General features: G+C 46.9%; 1 protein-coding gene across 4 annotated transcripts in view; it reads right to left on the reverse strand.

Moving 5' to 3' along the window:
* LOC140197511 (oxysterol-binding protein-related protein 1-like) overlaps window positions 1-3,227 on the reverse strand; it is a 344,662-nt gene extending 341,435 nt beyond the window's left edge. For 3 of the 4 annotated variants that reach the window (XM_072257558.1, XM_072257530.1, XM_072257549.1), the window contains exon 1: window positions 3,070-3,188. The gene's annotated coding sequence lies outside the window, so the exon portion shown is untranslated. Of the gene's footprint in view, window positions 1-3,069 lie in introns of all 4 variants that reach the window. The other variant, XM_072257540.1, reaches the window with a different exon arrangement.
* Window positions 3,228-18,572: the final 15,345 nt, after the last annotated feature.

Consider the following 18,572-nt stretch of genomic DNA (forward strand, 5'->3'; position numbering starts at 1 on the left):
GCCCTTCAGCTCATCTAGACAATGCTGATCTGGTTTTCTGCCTAGTTCCATCTACTAGCACACAGACCACGACCCTACTAACCCTTCCCATCCAGACAACGTCTCTACAAATCCCCCCCCCATCCAGACCACATCCCTACAAACCCTCCCATCCAGACCACGTCTCTACAAACCCACCCATCTAGACCACGTCTCTACAAACCCCTCCCCATCCAGACCACGTCCCTACAAACCCCTCCCCTTCCATCCGGACCACGTCTCCACAAACCATTCACATCCAGACCACCTCCCTACAAACCCCTCCCCTCCCATCCGGACCACGTCCCTACAAACCCCTCCCCTCCCATCCGGACCACGTCCCTACAAACCCCTCCCCTCCCATCCGGACCACGTCCCTACAAACCCCTCCCCTCCCATCCGGACCACGTCCCTACAAACCCCTCCCCTCCCATCCGGACCACGTCCCTACAAACCCCTCCCCTCCCATCCGGACCACGTCCCTACAATCCCCTCCCTTCCCATCCGGACCACGTCCCTACAAACCCCTCCCCTTCCATCCGGACCACGTCCCTACAAACCCCTCGCCCCCATCCAGACCACATCCCTACAAACCTCCCCATCCAGACCACATTCCTACAAACCCCTCCCCTCCCATCCGGACCACGCCCCTACAAACCTCCCATCCAGACCACGTCCCTACAAACCCTCCCTCCCATCCGGACCACGTCCCTACAAACTCCCCCCATCCAGACCACGTCCCTACAAACCCTCCCATCACGACCACGTCCCTACAAACCCCTCCCCTCATACAGACCACGTCCCTACAAACCCTCCCATCCAGACCACGTCCCTACAAACCCTCCCATCCAGACCACGTCCCTACAAACCCCTCCCCCCATCCAGACCACGTCCCTACAAACCCTCCCTCCCATCCAGACCACGTCCCTACAAACCCCTCCCCCCATCCAGACCACGTCCCTACAAACCTCCCCATCCAGACCACGTTCCTACAAACCCCTCCCCTCATACAGACCACGTCCCTACAAACCCTCCCTCCTAGCTAGACCACATCCCTACAAACCCTCCCGTCCAGACCACGTCCCTACAAACCCCTCCCCTCCCGTCCAGACCACGTCCCTACAAACCCCACCCCTCCCGTCCAGACCACGTCCCTACAAACCCTCCCTCCCATCCAGACCACGTCCCTACAAACCCCTCCCCTCCCGTCCAGACCACGTCCCTACAAACCCTCCCTCCCATCCAGACCACGTCCCTACAAACCCCTCCCCCCATCCAGACCACGTCCCTACAAACCTCCCCATCCAGACCACGTTCCTACAAACCCCTCCCCTCCCATCCGGACCACGCCCCTACAAACCCCCCATCCAGACCACGTCCCTACAAACCCTCCCTCCCATCCAGACCACGTCCCTACAAACCCTCCCTCCCATCCAGACCACGTCCCTACAAACTCCCCCCATCCAGACCACGTCCCTACAAACCCTCCCTCCCATCCAGACCACGTCCCTACAAACCCTCCCATCCAGACCACGTCCCTACAAACCCTCCCATCCAGACCACGTCCCTACAAACCCTTCCCATCCAGAACATGCCCCTACAAACCCCTCCCCTCCAGACCATGTCCCCAGAAACCCCACCCCTCCCGTCCAGACCACGTCCCTACAAACCCTCCCTCCCATCCAGACCACGTCCCTACAAACCCCTCCCCTCCCGTCCAGACCACGTCCCTACAAACCCTCCCTCCCATCCAGACCACGTCCCTACAAACCCCTCCCCCCATCCAGACCACGTCCCTACAAACCTCCCCATCCAGACCACGTTCCTACAAACCCCTCCCCTCCCATCCGGACCACGCCCCTACAAACCCCCCATCCAGACCACGTCCCTACAAACCCTCCCTCCCATCCAGACCACGTCCCTACAAACCCTCCCTCCCATCCAGACCACGTCCCTACAAACTCCCCCCATCCAGACCACGTCCCTACAAACCCTCCCTCCCATCCAGACCACGTCCCTACAAACCCTCCCATCCAGACCACGTCCCTACAAACCCTTCCCATCCAGAACATGCCCCTACAAACCCCTCCCCTCCAGACCATGTCCCCAGAAACCCCTCCCATCCATGTACCTATCCAAGTTTCTCCTGTTACAATTGAACCCACATCTACCACTTTCACCAACCTTTACCATCCTTCTGAGTGAATGTCCCCCACCCTCATTCTCCTTAAATATTTCAGCTTTCACTCTAAACCCATGACCTCTAGTTCGAGTCTCAATGAACCAGAGGGGCAAAGCCAGCATGCCTTCACCCTATCTACACCCTTCATAATTTCGTATACCTCTAGCTCTTTCCTCATTCTCCTGGGAAGTCCTAACCTTGCCCTCGAACTCAGGTCCAGACCCCAGCAATATCCTTGTAAGTTTTCTCTGCACTCTTTCAAGCTTATTGATACATTTCCTGGGACTTCAACATTTTTGCCAGGTTATGCACAAATTCCTCCTAGATCATTAAGTAGATAAGAATGAAAGAGTAGTGACCAGGTTCTGGGTCTAGCTTTACTGGTTTAGTTGGGAGTTTGTGTAAAATTCCGTTCATTCTCTGGAGAACCAGTCCGGTAAATTTGTACAAGTGCCTCATGTTGCAATAACTTCCAGCGCCTGGTGTAGTTGGACACGACAGGCACACAACGAGGTTCTTGACTTCCACACACCATCGTTTGCACTCCGAACCCGGTCACGTTTTGGAAGACTAAGCAAGCTCGCCCTTAGTTTGATGAAAGCACCGCGCCACCCTCGTGAACATTTACAGAAACATCTTCCCTATTCATTCTCGTGTGAAGTGGGGAAAAAAAATGCAAGCGACATTAAAACAGCGCAGGGACAGAAGCAAGTGAAGATAACGTAGTAAGAGACGCAGTAGGCACCAGACAAAAAACTAGGCTTCAACGCAAAGAAACAAAAATTACATACGACTCCTACAAAGTTTATAGTCACGACTCTGGAACCCCGTTACAATACAATGACACGTCTTAAACTCGAGCATCGGACCTGATTCTATGCCGTTCAATACGGTTACTTTTCGTCCTCGCTTAAGAATATAATATTTGCAGCAACACCGAGTCGGGTGCGGGTACCTGGACACAGAGGAGCGGCTGGGCGGTGGTGGCCGACCCGGCTTCCAATGGAGAGCTCGCTCGGGAGCGCGTGACCGCACTGTAACAATCTGACGAGCGGGGATCCCGGGGGTGTTCCTGTCTCTGGGCGGAACCGAGAGCGGCAGAGGACAAACCGCGGACTGGCTCCAGCCTCTTGCGCTCTTTGGTAAAGGCAAACCCCCGCAGTTCGAAGCAGGGACAATCCGCGCACTGTGGTGCCCGAGTGAAGCCATTGCAAAGGCACTGACAGAGTTTTGCACGGCCATTTTTTGCTAAATTGATTTTATTATTGTCAGACAAGAGAGCCTGCAGATAATGGACATATACAAAATGCTGGAAGAATTTAACAGATGAGGCAGCATCTCAGAATCAGGTTTATTATCACTGACATATATCGTGATTTTTTTTTGTTTTGTGGCAACAGTACAGTCCAAGATTTTAAAAATGACTAAGTTACGAAAACAAATAAGTAGTGTAAATTACGAATAATGAGGTGGTGTTCATTGGTTGACAGATCATTCGGAAATCTGATGGCAGAGGGGAAGCTGTTGCTGAATTATTGAATGTGGGTCTTCAGAATCCTGTACCTCCTGCTTGACGGTAGTGATGAGAAAAGTGCATCTTCAGGATGGCAAACATGAGAAAATCTGCAGATGCTGGAAATCCAAGCAACACACAAAAAAATGCTGGAGGAACTCAGCAGGCAACAGAGCAACAGTCAATTTTTCGGGCCGAGACCCTACATCAAGACTGGAAGGATCTCAATGATGAAGGGTCTCGGCCCGAAACATCGACTGCACTCCTTTCCATAGATATTGCCTGGCCTGCTGAGTTCCTCCAGCATGTTGTGTGTGTGTTGCATCTTAAGGATGGTGAGGGTCTTCAGTGATGGATGCTGCCTTCTTGAGGCATGGCTTCTTGATGTTTATGTTGGAGGGGAGGGTGGTGCCCATGATAGAGTCAGCTGAGACTACAACCCTCGACAGTCTCCAGTGATCCTGGGCATTGGAGCTTCCATACCAGCTGGTGATTTGTAAGAGGCTTTGGTGACATCCCAAATCTTCTCACACTCCTCATGAAGAAGAGCTGCTGGTGATTGCAATCATATGTTGGCCCTGGATAGATCCTCTAAGATGTTAATGTTCAAGAACTTGAAGCTGCTCACTTCTTCCACTGTTGACCCTTCGATGAGAACTGGTGTGTATTCTCCTGACTTCCCCATCCTGAAGTGCACGAACCTGAAGTTTACTGACTGTAAAAGCTTTTATAGATATGTAAAAAGGAAAAGACTGGTAAAGACAAATGTAGGTTCCCTACAGACAGAAATAGGTGAATTGATTATGGGGAGCAAGGACATGGCAGACCAATTGAATAATTACTTTGGCTCTGTCTTCACTAAGGAGGACATAAATAATCTTCCAGAAATAGTAGGGGACAGAGGGTCCAGTGAGATGGAGGAACTGAGCGAAATACATGTTAGTAGAGAAGTGGTGTTGGGTAAATTGAAGGGATTAAAGGCAGATAAATCCCCAGGGCCAGATGGTCTGCGTCCCAGAGTGCTTAAGGAAGTAGCCCAAGAAATAGTGGATGCATTAGTGATAATTTTTCAAAACTCATTAGATGCTGGACTAGTTCCTGAGGATTGGAGGGTGGCTAATGTAACCCCACTTTTTAAAAAAGGAGGGAGAGAGAAACCGGGGAATTATAGACCGGTTAGCCTAACGTCGGTGGTGGGGAAACTGCTGGAGTCAGTTATCAAAGATGTGATAACAGCACATTTGGAAAGCAGTGAAATCATCGGACAAAGTCAGCATGGATTTGTGAAAGGAAAATCATGTCTGACAAATCTCATAGAATTTTTTGAGGATGTAACTAGTAGAGTGGGTAGGGGAGAACCAGTGGATGTGATATATTTGGATTTTCAAAAGGCTTTTGACAAGGTCCCACACAGGAGATTAGTGTGCAAACTTAAAGCACATGGTATTGGGGGTAAGGTATTGATGTGGATAGAGAATTGGTTAGCAGACAGGAAGCAAAGAGTGGGAATAAACGGGACCTTTTCAGAATGGCAGGCAGTGACTAGTGGGGTACCGCAAGGCTCAGTGCTGGGACCCCAGTTGTTTACAATATATATTAATGACTTGGATGAGGGAATTAAATGCAGCATCTCCAAGTTTGCGGATGACAGGAAGCTGGGCGGCAGTGTTAGCTGTGAGGAGGATGCTAAGAGGAAGCAGGGTGACTTGGATAGGTTGGGTGAGTGGGCAAATTCATGGCAGATGCAATTTAATGTGGATAAATGTGAAGTTATCCACTTTGGTGGCAAAAATAGGAAAACAGATTATTATCTGAATGGTGGCCGATTAGGAAAAGGGGAGGTGCAACGAGACCTGGGTGTCATTATACACCAGTCATTGAAAGTGGGCATGCAGGTACAGCAGGCGGTGAAAAAGGCGAATGGTATGCTGGCATTTATAGCGAGAGGATTCGAGTACAGGAGCAGGGAGGTACTACTGCAGTTGTACAAGGCCTTGGTGAGACCACACCTGGAGTATTGTGTGCAGTTTTGGTCCCCTAATCTGAGGAAAGACATCCTTGCCATAGAGGGAGTACAAAGGAGGTTCACCAGATTGATTCCTGGGATGGCAGGACTTTCATATGAAGAAAGACTGGATGAACTGGGCTTGTACTCGTTGGAATTTAGAAGATTCAGGGGGGATCTAATTGAAACGTATAAAATCCTAAAGGGATTGGACAGGCTAGATGCAGGAAGATTGTTCCCGATGTTGGGGAAGTCCAGAACGAGGGGTCACAGTTTGAGGATAAAGGGGAAGCCTTTTAGGACCGAGATTAGGAAAAACTTCTTCACAAAGAGAGTGGTGAATCTGTGGAATTCTCTGCCACGGGAAACAGTTGAGGCCAGTTCATTGGCTATATTTAAGAGGGAGTTAGATATGGCCCTTGTGGCTACGGGGATCAGGGGGTATGGAGGGAAGGCTGGGGCGGGGTTCTGATTTGGGTGATCAGCCATGATCATAATAAATGGTGGTGCAGGCTCGAAGGGCCGAATGGCCTACTCCTGCACCTATTTTCTATGTTTCTATCAATTTCTTGGTCTTGCTGACATTGAGAGGAAGGTTATTGTGTTGCTACACTGAACTACCTCACTCTTGTACATCCCCTTGTCACCATCTGAGATTCTGCCAACAACATAATGTGATAGTGTCATTGGTGAATTTATAGATGGCAATTGAACTGTGCATAGCCTTCTGTGCAGGAAAAGGAACAGTCGATATTCTCTCTAGAAACATAGATACTGCTCGACCTGCTGAATTCCTCCAGCATTTTCTGTGTGTTATTACTCACACCTGTACCAAGCTGCAGTGAAAAACATTGTTTTGCCTGCTATCCATATTGATCATATCAGTACTTTGAGGTTAGTACAAGGTAAAACAATAATAGCAAAATAAAAGCAAAATAAAGTGCCACAGTTGCAAAGAGAGAGCAGTACAGTTAGACAATAGAGTGCGATGTCATAACAAGGTGACTGTGACATCAAGAGTCCATCTTATTGTGTTAGGGGACTGCTTAAGAATCATAAAACAATGGAGCTGAAGGTGGCCCTGAGCCTGGTGGTATGTGCCTTCATATTTTTGTATCTTCTGCCCAATGGGATAGGGGAGTAGAGAGTCTCGCCGGGGTGAGTGGGGTCTTTGATTTGATTATGTTGCCTGCTTTACTGAGGCAGTGAGAAGTGTAGACAGAGTCCGAGGCTGGTTTCTGTGGCGTGTTGAGCTGTGTCCACACCTCTCTGCAGTTTCTTGTGATATATTGGAAACCAGTTTATAGAGATGACATCACTTTCTTCTTGGAGAGTACTAGACCTTCCAGGAATCAAATAATTCAATAAAACAAAATAATGCTCATAAACAACTGGTGGTATTTTGTGAGGTTGGATTACGTGGTTGTTAACTTATCTGCAGTAAGATCCCACGAACAGTAGTCTGGAGATCAGATCAGATGGTGGTATGTATTCTCAAGTTTCAATATCCTCTGCTGAATGGGATAGGGGGAAGGAAGAGAGAATGACCAGGGTCCACAAAATAAAAATAAATTCAATTATCAGCTCAAAACAACAGAATGGTGCAGGGATTGTAGTGCAGGCTATGGTAGTGTAACAAATGCTGAAGTGACAATGAGGGAGAGGTAAGGTTAAGGGTTCTGGAACATGATGGCACCACCTGGAAGGAGATGTGAAAGAGGTGATCAGTTCAGAAATCTGATAGCTGTGGAGAAGTAGCTGTTCTTGAGTCTGGTCATCCAGGCTTTCAAACTCCTGTAACTCCCAGAAGGTAGATGAGAGAAGAGGGAGTGGCCAGGGTGACAGGCATTCTCGACAATGCCGAGACTTTCTGAAGCAGCGCACAGTGGAGGTGGACTGGATGGAAGTCAGTGACAAGCCTGGACTGGACACTGTTCACCATCTCTGCAGATCCTGTTGTTCCAGACTGGAGCAATTACCACACCAAGCTCAAATGCAACCTATCAGGATACTTTCTACAGTATCTGGAGAAGTGGGAGCGAATCTTCATGGACAATCTTCTCAGATGCTTAAGAAGGTAAGTATGTTCAGAATCATACAGTATGTAAGAAGCCTCCAGCCCACATTGTCCATGCTGATCATCAAGCACCCATTTATATTAACCTATTTTATTCTCCCCACATTCCCATCAACTACTCCACGGTTCTACTCTTCACCTACAATGTACAGCAGCCAGTTCACCCACTTTCCACCCAACCCATCTGAAACAATGGTGTTTGACTCCAAATATTGACCAGGTCATGAGACATAACTGCTCCACCGTTCATCAGGACGTGCCTCACATTCACTGACCAAGGGCCTCAGTTAACCATGGAAATCCATGGCACAGAAGCAGGTTATTCAGCCTATTGTCTACTTGCCAGCCAAAATTACTTGGGTTACTCTCACTCTTTAGATCTTAGCCAGAGTATCACAGGGCAGAGAGAGGAAAGGTACAGACACATGGTTCTCTGAAAGTGGCAACACAGGTTGATAGGGTGCTGAAGAAGACACTCGTCACACTGGTCTTCATCAGCCAGCGTAGTGAGCGCAAGACTCGTACAGCAACTGTATAAGTCACTGGTGAGATCACACATGGAGTATCATGCACAGTTCTGGTCAGCCTGCGAATGTCATTCAGCCAAAAGGTATGCACAAATGATTCACAAAGATGTTGCCAGGACTGGAGGGCTTGAGTAACAAGGAGCAACTGGATAGGCTGGGGCAGTGTTCCCTGGGGTTAAGAAGGCTGAGGGGTGACCTTATTGGGTTTATAAAATCAAGATGGGTATGCCTTTTACTCATGGAATGGGGTGGGGAGGTGAGAGCTAAAACTAAAGAACATGGGTTTAGGGTGAGAGGGGAAAGATCTAACAGGAGGCAAATTTTCACACTGAGGATGGTGGGTATATGGAACAAGCAAGTGGTGGAGGTGGCTTCCATTTGGCCCATATCGCTCTCACCCTTTCCTATCCATGAACCTTCCCAAGTGTCTTTTAAATGTTGTTTTGCACCTGATTCCCCCTCACTTTAAACCTATGCCCTCTTGTTCTTGAATCTCCAACTCTGTGAAAAAGACTGTGGTCATTCACTTTATCTATGCCCCTCATGATTTTATGCTCCTCTATAAGGTCTCCTTCAGCTTCTGATATTCTAAGGAATAAAGTTGCAGCCTGCCCAGCCTTTCTGTATAACTCAGTCCCTTGAATCTTCTCAGCAACATCCTCTCCACTCTGTCCAGCTGAACCTGTAATAGGATAATCATAATTGAACAGAATACTCTGAATGCAGCCTCGCCAGCGTCTTATATACTGCAAATTGCTTAAATGTATCTCACTAAAGTCAAGGATTCTTGTACAGAGCCCTACATTTAGGCCACTACAACAATTACCCTCTGCTTTCTGCCAATGAGTCAATTCAGAATCCAAGCTGCTGCTCTCCCCTCGTTTGTTAACGTCTGATGAGCCGCCAGGTGGATCTTCACAAACGTCTGTACTTAATTGCATCAAACCTGCGATCCCCATGAACCCTTTGTGTTACCTCCTCAGGTTAATCAGATCAAGTCACCTCTTAGCAACCCTATGTTAGAAGAAACACACATCAAAGTTGCTGGTGAACGCAGCAGGCCAGGCAGCATCTCTAGGAAGAGGTACAGTCGACGTTTCGGGCCGAGACCCTTCGTCAGGACTAACTGAAGGAGGAGTGAGTAAGGGATTTGAAAGTTGGAGGGGGAGGGGAGATCCAAAATGATAGGAGAAGACAGGAGGGGGAGGGATGGAGCCAAGAGCTGGACAGGTGATTGGCAAAAGGGATATGAGAGGATCTTGGGACGGGAGGCCTAGGGAGGAAGAAAAGGGGGGGGGGAGGACCCAGAGGATGGGCAAGGGGTATAGTGAGAGGGACAGAGGGAGAAAAAGGAGAGAGAGAAAAAGAAAGTGAGTGTGTGTGTGTGTGTATATATATATATATATATATATATATATAAATAACGGATGGGGTACGAGGGGGGGTGGGGCATTAGTGGAAGTCAGAGAAGTCAATGTTCATGCCATCAGGTTGGAGGCTACCCAGACGGAATATAAGGTGTTGTTCCTCCAACCTGAGTGTGACTGCGTCTTTACAGTAGAGGAGGCCGTGAATCGACATGTCAGAATGGGAATGGGATGTGGAATTAAAATGTGTGGCCACTGGGAGATCCTGCTTTCTCTGGCAGACAGAGTGTAGGTGTTCAGCAAAACGATCTCCCAGTCTGCGTCGGGCCTCACCAATATATAGAAGGCCACATTGGGAGCACCGGACGCAGTATATCACCCCAGCCAACTCACAGGTGAAGTGTCGCCTCACCTGGAAGGACTGTCTGGGGCCCTGAATGGTGGTAAGGGAGGAAGTGTAAGGGCATGTGTAGCACTTGTTCCGCTTACAAGGATAAGTGCCAGGAGGGAGATCAGTGGGGAGGGATGGGAGGGACGAATGGACAAGGGAGTCGCGTAGGGAGCGATCCCTGTGGAAAGCAGAGGAGGGGGGGAGGGAAAGATGTGCTTAGTGGTGGGATCCCGTTGGAGTTGGCGGAAGTTACGGAGAATTATATGTTGGACCCAGAGGCTGGTGGGGTGGCAGGTGAGGACAAGGGGAACCCTATTCCTAGTGGGGTGGCGGGAGGATGGAATGAGAGCAGATGTGCGTGAAATGGTGGAGATGCGTTTGAGAGCAGAGTCGATGGTGGAGGTAGGGAAGCCCTTTTCTTTAAAAAAGAGGACATCTCCCTTGTCCTGGAATGAAAAGCCTCATCCTGAGAGCAGATGCAGCAGAGACAGAGGAATTGTGAGAAGGGGATGGCATTCTTGCAAGAGACAGGGTGAGAAGAGGAATAGTCCAGATAGCTGTGAGAGTCCATAGGCTTATAGTAGACATCAGTAGATAACATCGACTTCTCAAACTTCCACTAATGCCCCACCTCCCCCTCATACCCCATCCATTATTTATTTATTTATATACTCACTTTCTTTTTCTCTCTCTCCTTTTTCTCCCTCTGTCCCTCTCACTATACCCCTTGCCCATCCTCTGGGCTTCCCCCTCCCCCTTTTCTTCCTCCCTAGGCCTCCTGTCCCATGATCCTCTCAAATTCCTTTCTCTTGGATACATCCCTCCCCCTCCTGTCTTCTCCTATCATTTCGGATCTCCCCCTCCCCCTCCCATTTTCAAATCTCTTACTAGCTCTTCTTTCAGTTAGTCCTGACGAAGGGTCTCGGCCCGAAATGTCGACTGTACCTCTTCCTAGAGATGCTGCCTGGCCTGCTGCGTTCACCAGCAACTTTGATGTGTGTTGCTTGGAATTGCAGCACCTGCAGATTTTCTCGTGTCTATGTTAGAAGAGTTGGGTTGATTGAAACTCTCAGATTCGGAATCAGATTTATTATCACATGACATGAAAGTCGTTTTTTTGCAGCAGCAGTACAGCACAAAGATAAAATTGCTATTAATTACCAAGTAAATAAATAGTTCATACAAAAAGAAATGAAAACAAAAGTTTGAGGATGACCTGCTTCCACCTCTGTGGGTCCTGAGGTGGCTGGTGAGCCCAGTGTTGGAACCACAGATTCTTGCAGAGATGGTGGACAGGGTGGGGAGGTGGCTCATTTGTGAGCTGTGCTCCTGCTTCACTGATTACAAGTTCAAGTTCAATGCCATCTGACTGTATATACATACAACCAAACAAAACATTGCTCTTCCAGACCGTGGTGCATCTACACAACATATATTACACACAGCACATCAAGCAAAATATTATACTAGAAATAAGTTAATAAATTATAATTCAAAATGCGTATATTAAAGAGCAGCACAGGTAAACAGTAAACAACTCCCTGCCCTCGTGACAAGATCTCAGTGGTGGCAGGGTATTCATTAGTCTAACAGGGAAGAAGCTGTTACCCAGTCTGGCAGTTATAGTCCTGATGCTTCTGTAACTCCTTCCTGATGGTAATTAATCAAAGAGATTGTGGGATGATTGGTAGGTATCATCAACAATACTTTGGGCCTTTTGTCTGCAATGCTCCTGGTAAATGTCACAACTAGTTGTGGGGGTGGGGGGGGGGGGAGACCTCAGAGATCTTTTTGGTGGTTTTTACTGTCCTCTGTAGGGTCCTGCAGTTTGATGCCTTGCAGCTTCCATACCACACAATGATGCGCCCAGACAGGACACTCCCAATGGTGCTCCTGTAGAAAGATGTTAGAATGGGGGTAGGGAACATTGCACACCTCAGCCTGCTCAGAAAGGGTAGACGCTGCTGTGTCTTCTTGACTAATGAGTAGGTGTTGTGGGTCCAGGTTAGATCGTCCATTATGTGGTCACCAAGAAATCCGAATCAGAATCACAATCACAATTAGATTTAATATTGCTGGAATATGCTGGAATATGGTCAGGCCACACTTAGATCCCCTCCAGTTCGCCTACCAGCCCCGACTAGGAGTTGAGGATGCCATTACCTTCCTGCTGAACCGTGTCTACGCCCACCTGGACAAGCCAGCAAGCACTGTGAGGGTCATGTTTATTGATTTCTCCGGTGCATTCCACACCATCCGCCCTGCTCTGCTGAGGGAGAAGCTGACAGCGATGCAGGTGGATGCTTTCCTGGTGTCATGGATTCTTGATTACCTGACTGGCAGACCACAGTACGTGTGCTTGCAACACTGTGTGTCCGACAGAGTGATCAGCAGCACTGGGGCTCCATAGGGGACTGTCTTGTCTCCCTTTCTCTTCACTATTTACACCTCGGACTTCAACTACTGCACGGAGTCTTGTCATCTCCAGAAGTTTTCGGATGACTCTGCCATAGTTGGATGCATCAGCAAGGGAGATGAGGCTGAGTACAGGGCTACAGTAGGAAACTTTGTCACATGCTGTGAGCAGAATTATCTGCACCTTAATGTGAAAAAGACTAAGGAGCTGGTGGTAGACCTGAGGAGAGCTAAGGTATCGGTGACCCCTGTTTCCATCCAGGGGGTCAGTGTGGACATGGTGGAGGATTACAAATACCTGGGGATACGAATTGACAATAAACTGGACTGGTCAAAGAACACTGAGGCTGTCTACAAGAAGGGTCAGAGCCGTCTCTATTTCCTGAGGAGACTGAGGTCCTTTAACATCTGCCGGACGATGCTGAGGATGTTCTACGAGTCTGTGGTGGCCAGTGCTATCATGTTTGATGTTGTGTGCTGGGGCAGCAAGCTGAGGGTGGCAGACACCAACAGAATCAACAAACTCATTTGTAAGGCTGGTAATGTTGTGGGGATGGAACTGGACTCTCTCACGGTGGTGTCTGAAAAGAGGATACTGTCCAAGTTGCATGTCATCTTGGTCAATGTCTCCCATCCACTACATAATGTACTGTGTGGGCACAGGAGTACATTCAGCCAGAGACTCATTCCACCGAGATGCAGCACTGAGCGTCATAGGAAGTCATTCCTGCCTGTGGCCATCAAACTTTACAACTCCTCCCTTGGAGGGTCAGACACCTTGAGCCAATAGGCTGGTCCTGGACTTATTTCATAATTTACTGGCATAATTTACATATTCCTATTTAACTATTTATGGTTCTATTACTATTTATTATTTATGGAGTAACTGTAACGAAAACCAATTTCCCCCGGGATTAATAAAGTATGACTATGAAATTTGTTGTCTTTGCCACAGCAGTACATTGCAGCACATAGAAAACATAGAAGAAACAACACAAAATACAATAAGTATATATAGGTTAAATAGTTAAGTAAGTAGTACAAAAATAGAAATACAAATGTAATGAGGTAGTGTTCATGGGTTCAATGTCCATTCAGAAATCAGATGACAGAAGGGAAGTTGCTGTTCCTTAATCACTGTGTGTGTGCTTTCAGGCTGCAGTACCTCATTCCTGATGGTAGCAATGAGAACAAGGCATGACCTGGGTGATGGGGAGTCCTTAATGATCGATGCCACCATTCTGAAGCATCACTCCTTAAAGATATCATGGATACTACAGGTCATTGAACTTTGTGCTCTTCACTCTCTCCACAGCAGAGCCATTAATGTGCAATGGAGAGAGATTGACCTGTCCCTTCCTGACATCCACAATCATCTCTTTTGTCTTGTCCATGTGGAAACTCAGTTTGTGGTTCTCACACTATTTGACAAGCCTCTCAACTTCCTCTCTGTATACTGCCTCATCATTGTTGCTGATGAGGCCAACCACTGTAGTATCAGCAGCAAACGTGATGATGCAGTTTGAGCTGAATCTGGCAATGCAAGTGTGAGCAGCAGCGGGCTGAACACATAACCCTGGGGGGCACCAGTACTCAGCATGATGGAGTTTGAGATGTTGCTGCCAACTTGGACTGACTGGGGCCTTTCTGTCTAGAAGTCCAAGACCCAGTTTTGAGTCCCAGTGAGAACAATTTACCCACCAGCATCTGTGGGATGATTGTGCTAACTCCTGAGCTGAAGTTGATAAACTACATCCTGGTGTACGACGCAAATTTTTCTAGGTGGGACAGGACAGTGTGGAGGGCCGAGGCTATGGCATCATTAGTGGACCAGTTTGAGCGGTAGGTGAACTGGAAAAAGTCCAATGTAGCTGGAAGGTGGGATTTTATACAATCCATTACCGGCCACTCAAAGCACTTCATCACTGTTGAAGTCGATGCCACTGGGCAGTAATCATTTGGACCAGTCACTGTTGCTCCCTTGGGCACCGGAATGATGGTGACTGCCTTGAAGCCTGCGGGGACAGTGGGCTATTTCAGAGAGATATTGAACATGTCCATTTAGTCCTCTGGTAGCTGAACTGTACTATCCCTTAGCACCATATCAGCTACATTGTCTGGCCCTGCAGCTTTGCTTGAATTTACCCTGGCTAGGGTCTTCCTCACCTTGGGTGCGGTCAGACAGGGTGTCTGTTTCTCAGGAAGAGAGGGGGTTTTCCTTAATGTCACATCATTCAATGTCAAATTGTGCATGGAAAGCAGGCAGCCTATCAGAAAGGGAGGCTTTGCTGTCGTTGACACGCAGGGTAGACTTGTAATCAGTTATGTTTTGTATAGCTTGCTTCTACTCTTCCCTCCAAGCTGCGTGGGTTTGCAGCTGCGCAGTAACTCAAATGCTCCTGCGCACATACCCTTCATTGCTGTGCAGCTGAAGTTTTCTTTTATATAATGTTAATATAATTTTGAAATTATACTAACAGAATTTGGAAATCTTTGTTAATATATTTGTGAAATACCCTGTAATTAATTATGTGCTAATGAACATAACCCATACATTTTCTAAATAATAAACATACCACAGCCTTTATATTGAAACATTTTAGAATTTCAATGTATTTACATTGTCAGTGTTTCAAGTTACAACACTGTTGCAAATTATAACAATAAAAACAGAATGGAAGTTGATAGCTCATTGTTAATAAACTGCCAGCCTGCTGAATGCCGGTGCCACCTAGTCAAAACATTTTGCTTTAGTCATTGAGCTTGTCAGTTGTTTTGACTGCCTGCTATCGTTTACTTGTGTTGTGTGTTGTGCTTTGTGTTTGTTTGATGTGCATATTACAAAAAAAATTCTAAAGTGCCGCACAGTTTTCAGGCCATGTAAAAGTTTCCTGCTCAGAGCAATGTTTGGATGGTGCAGCTGTAAAAAAACTAGAGGGAACATTGCTTGCCACATGTCCCTGGTGTCACGAAAGTGCCTGTGGATTTTCTGTGTATACTCATGCCTTGCTTTTCTAATGGCAGGGCAGGACATGGCTCTTGCTGACCTCAGTCAGGTCTCTGGCTCTGTGGCTCAGAAGGGAAGAAGGTAGATAAGGCAAGCTGTAGTGATAGGGGATTCTTTGGTTAGGGGAACAGGCAGGAGGTTTTGTGGATGAGAGTGAAATTCCTGAATGGTATATGGCCTCATGGGTGCCAGGATCAATGATATTTCTGATCGAGACCACGGAATTCTTAAGTGGAAGTTTGAGCAGATAGAGGTTGTTGTCCACATCCGTAACAATAGCCTGGGTAGGAAGGGTGGTGAGGTTGTACAAAGTGAGTTTAGGTGAGTTTGTGATCTCAGGATTGCTACCTAGGCCACAAGCTAGTGAGTTGAGAAATAGGAAGTTCATACAGTTTAACACATAGCTAAGGAAGTGGTGCAGGAGCAAAGGCTTCAGATTTTTGGATCACTGGGCTCTCTTCCAGGTAAGGTGGGACCTGTACAGAAGGGATGGTTTGCACCTGACCTGGAGGAGGACTAATTTACTGGCAGAAAGGTTTGCTACTGCTGCATGGGGAGTTTAAACTGGAGTTGCAGGGGGTTGGGAACCAGAGTGCCAGAGCAAATAATGAAGTGGTTTTGGGGAACAATGCTATAAGTTTGCATACCAAGTCAGGAACTAAAAGGTTGTGAATGGTGGGAACAATGTTCTGAGCTGCATATATTTCAATGCAAGGAATATTGCAGGAAAGGTGGATGAGCTTAGTGCATAGATCAGTACATGGAATTATGATATTATAACCATTAGTGAGACTTGGTTACAGGAGAGGCAGGGCTGGCAGCTCAATGATCCAGGCTTTGTTGTTTCAGACATGATAGAGTGGGAGGGATTAAAGGAGGAGGGTTGTCGTTATTCGTCAGGAAAAATATCATAGAGGTCTCAGACAGAACAGAATGGAGAAGTCATCTACTGGGCTATATGAGTGGATCTGAGGAATATGAAAGATATGACCTCATTAATAGGGTAATATTATAGACCACCCAATAGTCCATCGGATTTAGAGGAACAAATTTGTAGAGAGATTGGAGACTGTTGCAAGAAACATAAGGTTGTGATAGTTGGTGATTTCAACTTTGCACATATTGACTGGGACTCCCATACTGTAAAAGGGCTGGATGGAATAGAGTTTGTTTAATGTATTCAAAAGAGTTTCCTTAATCAGTACGTTGAGGTCTCAACTAGAGGGAGTGTGATACTAGATCTGCTATTAGGGAATGAGACAGGAATAGGGGAACACTTTGCATCTAGTGATCATATGCCATTAGTTTCAATGTAATTTTGGAGAAGGCTAGGTTTAGGCCTCAGGTTGAGATTTTAAATTGGAGAAAGACCAATTTGATGGTATCAGAAGGATCTGGTAATTGTGGATTGGGAAAGATTGTTTTCTGGCAAAGGTGTGCTTTGTAAGTGAGAGGCCTTCAAAAGTGAAATTTTGAGAATAGAGTTTGTATGTTCCCACCAGAGTAAAATGCAAGGATAACAGGTTTATTGAACATTGGTTTCTGAGAGATATTGAGATCCTCATTAAGGAAAAGAAGGAGGTGCTTAGGCAGGAAGGAGAAAATGTGGTACTTGTGTAGGAAATGCAAGAGAACACTTATGAAGGAAATCAGGTGGACTAAAAAAAGGCATGATGTTTCTCCAGATGAAGAAGAGTCCCAGTGGCTCCTGCAGATATATTAGAAGCAAAAGGATAGAAAGGGACAAAATTGTCCTCTGGAAGTTCAGAGTGGTTGATCTATGTAAGGAGCCAAAAGAGATGGAGGAGATTTTAAATGGATTTTTTGCATCTGTATTTGCTCAGGAGACAGACATGGACATGGAGTCTGTAGAAGTGAGGCAAAGCAGCAGTGAGGTCCAGGGTTTGTTGTCCTGAGTGGATAAATCCCCAAAGCCTGGCAAGGTGTGCCCTCGGAGCCTATGGGAGACCAGCACAGACATTTCAGGATTCCTAACAGAGATACTTAGCAACTCACATAAAAAATGCTGGTGAACGCAGCAGGCCAGGCAGCATCTATAGGAAGAGGAACAGTCGACGTTTCGGGCTGAGACCCTTCGTCAGGACTAACTGAAGAAAGAGATAGAAAGAGATTTAAACGTGGGAGGGGGAGATCCAAAATGATAGGAAAAGACAGGAGGGGGAGAGATGGAGCTAAGAGCTGGAAAGTTGATTGGCAAAGGAGATATGAGGACCTCTCCCTTCTCCAGCCTCATATCCCTTTTGCCAATCAACTTTCCAGCTCTTAGCTCCATCCCTCCCCCTCCTGCCTTCTCCTATCATTTCGGATCTCCCCCTCCCCCTCCCACTTTCAAAACTCTCTCAATCTCTTTCTATCTCTTCTTTCAGTTAGTCCTGACGAAGGGTCTCGACCCGAAATGTTGACTTTACCGCTTCCTATAGATGCTGCCTGGCCTGCTGTGTTCACCAGCATTTTTTATGTGTGTTGCTTGAATTTCCAGCATCTGCAGGTTTCCTCGTGTTTGAGAGATACTTAGAATGTCTTCAGCCAAAGGATTGGAAAAAAGCTAATGTTCTATTGTTTAAAAAAAGCTCTAAGAATAATCCAGAAAATTATAGGTTAGTAAACTATGATATTCTTTGACTCTATGACTCAGTGTCTTCCAGTTTTAGATTCCCCTTGACTGGGGAAAAAAGAAACTTTGGCTAGTTACATTATCTATGCCCCTCATTATTTTATTCACCTCTGTAAGCCAGTCCTCAGACTCCTATGCTCTATGGAAAGAAGTGTCAGCATACCTAGCCTCTTCATAATACTCAACCCCGCAGTCCTGGTAACTCTTGCACACTTTCCAATTTGCTGACATCCTTCTAATAGCAGGGCGACCAGACTTAATACTGTACAACAGTTGTGATCTTACCATTACTCGTGCAGCTTTAACACCCCTTCAGACACCTCAACTCCTGTATTCTGTAACTTTTTGTGGGACTCATGGTTTCTCAGCTGTCGGACAAGTCTCGATGTAGGATGACATAGAAGGCATTATTGGAAGTCTACGATATCCTTCAAA

Source organism: Mobula birostris, chromosome 1 (assembly GCF_030028105.1).
Source record: "Mobula birostris isolate sMobBir1 chromosome 1, sMobBir1.hap1, whole genome shotgun sequence".
Classification (NCBI taxonomy): domain Eukaryota; kingdom Metazoa; phylum Chordata; class Chondrichthyes; order Myliobatiformes; family Myliobatidae; genus Mobula; species Mobula birostris.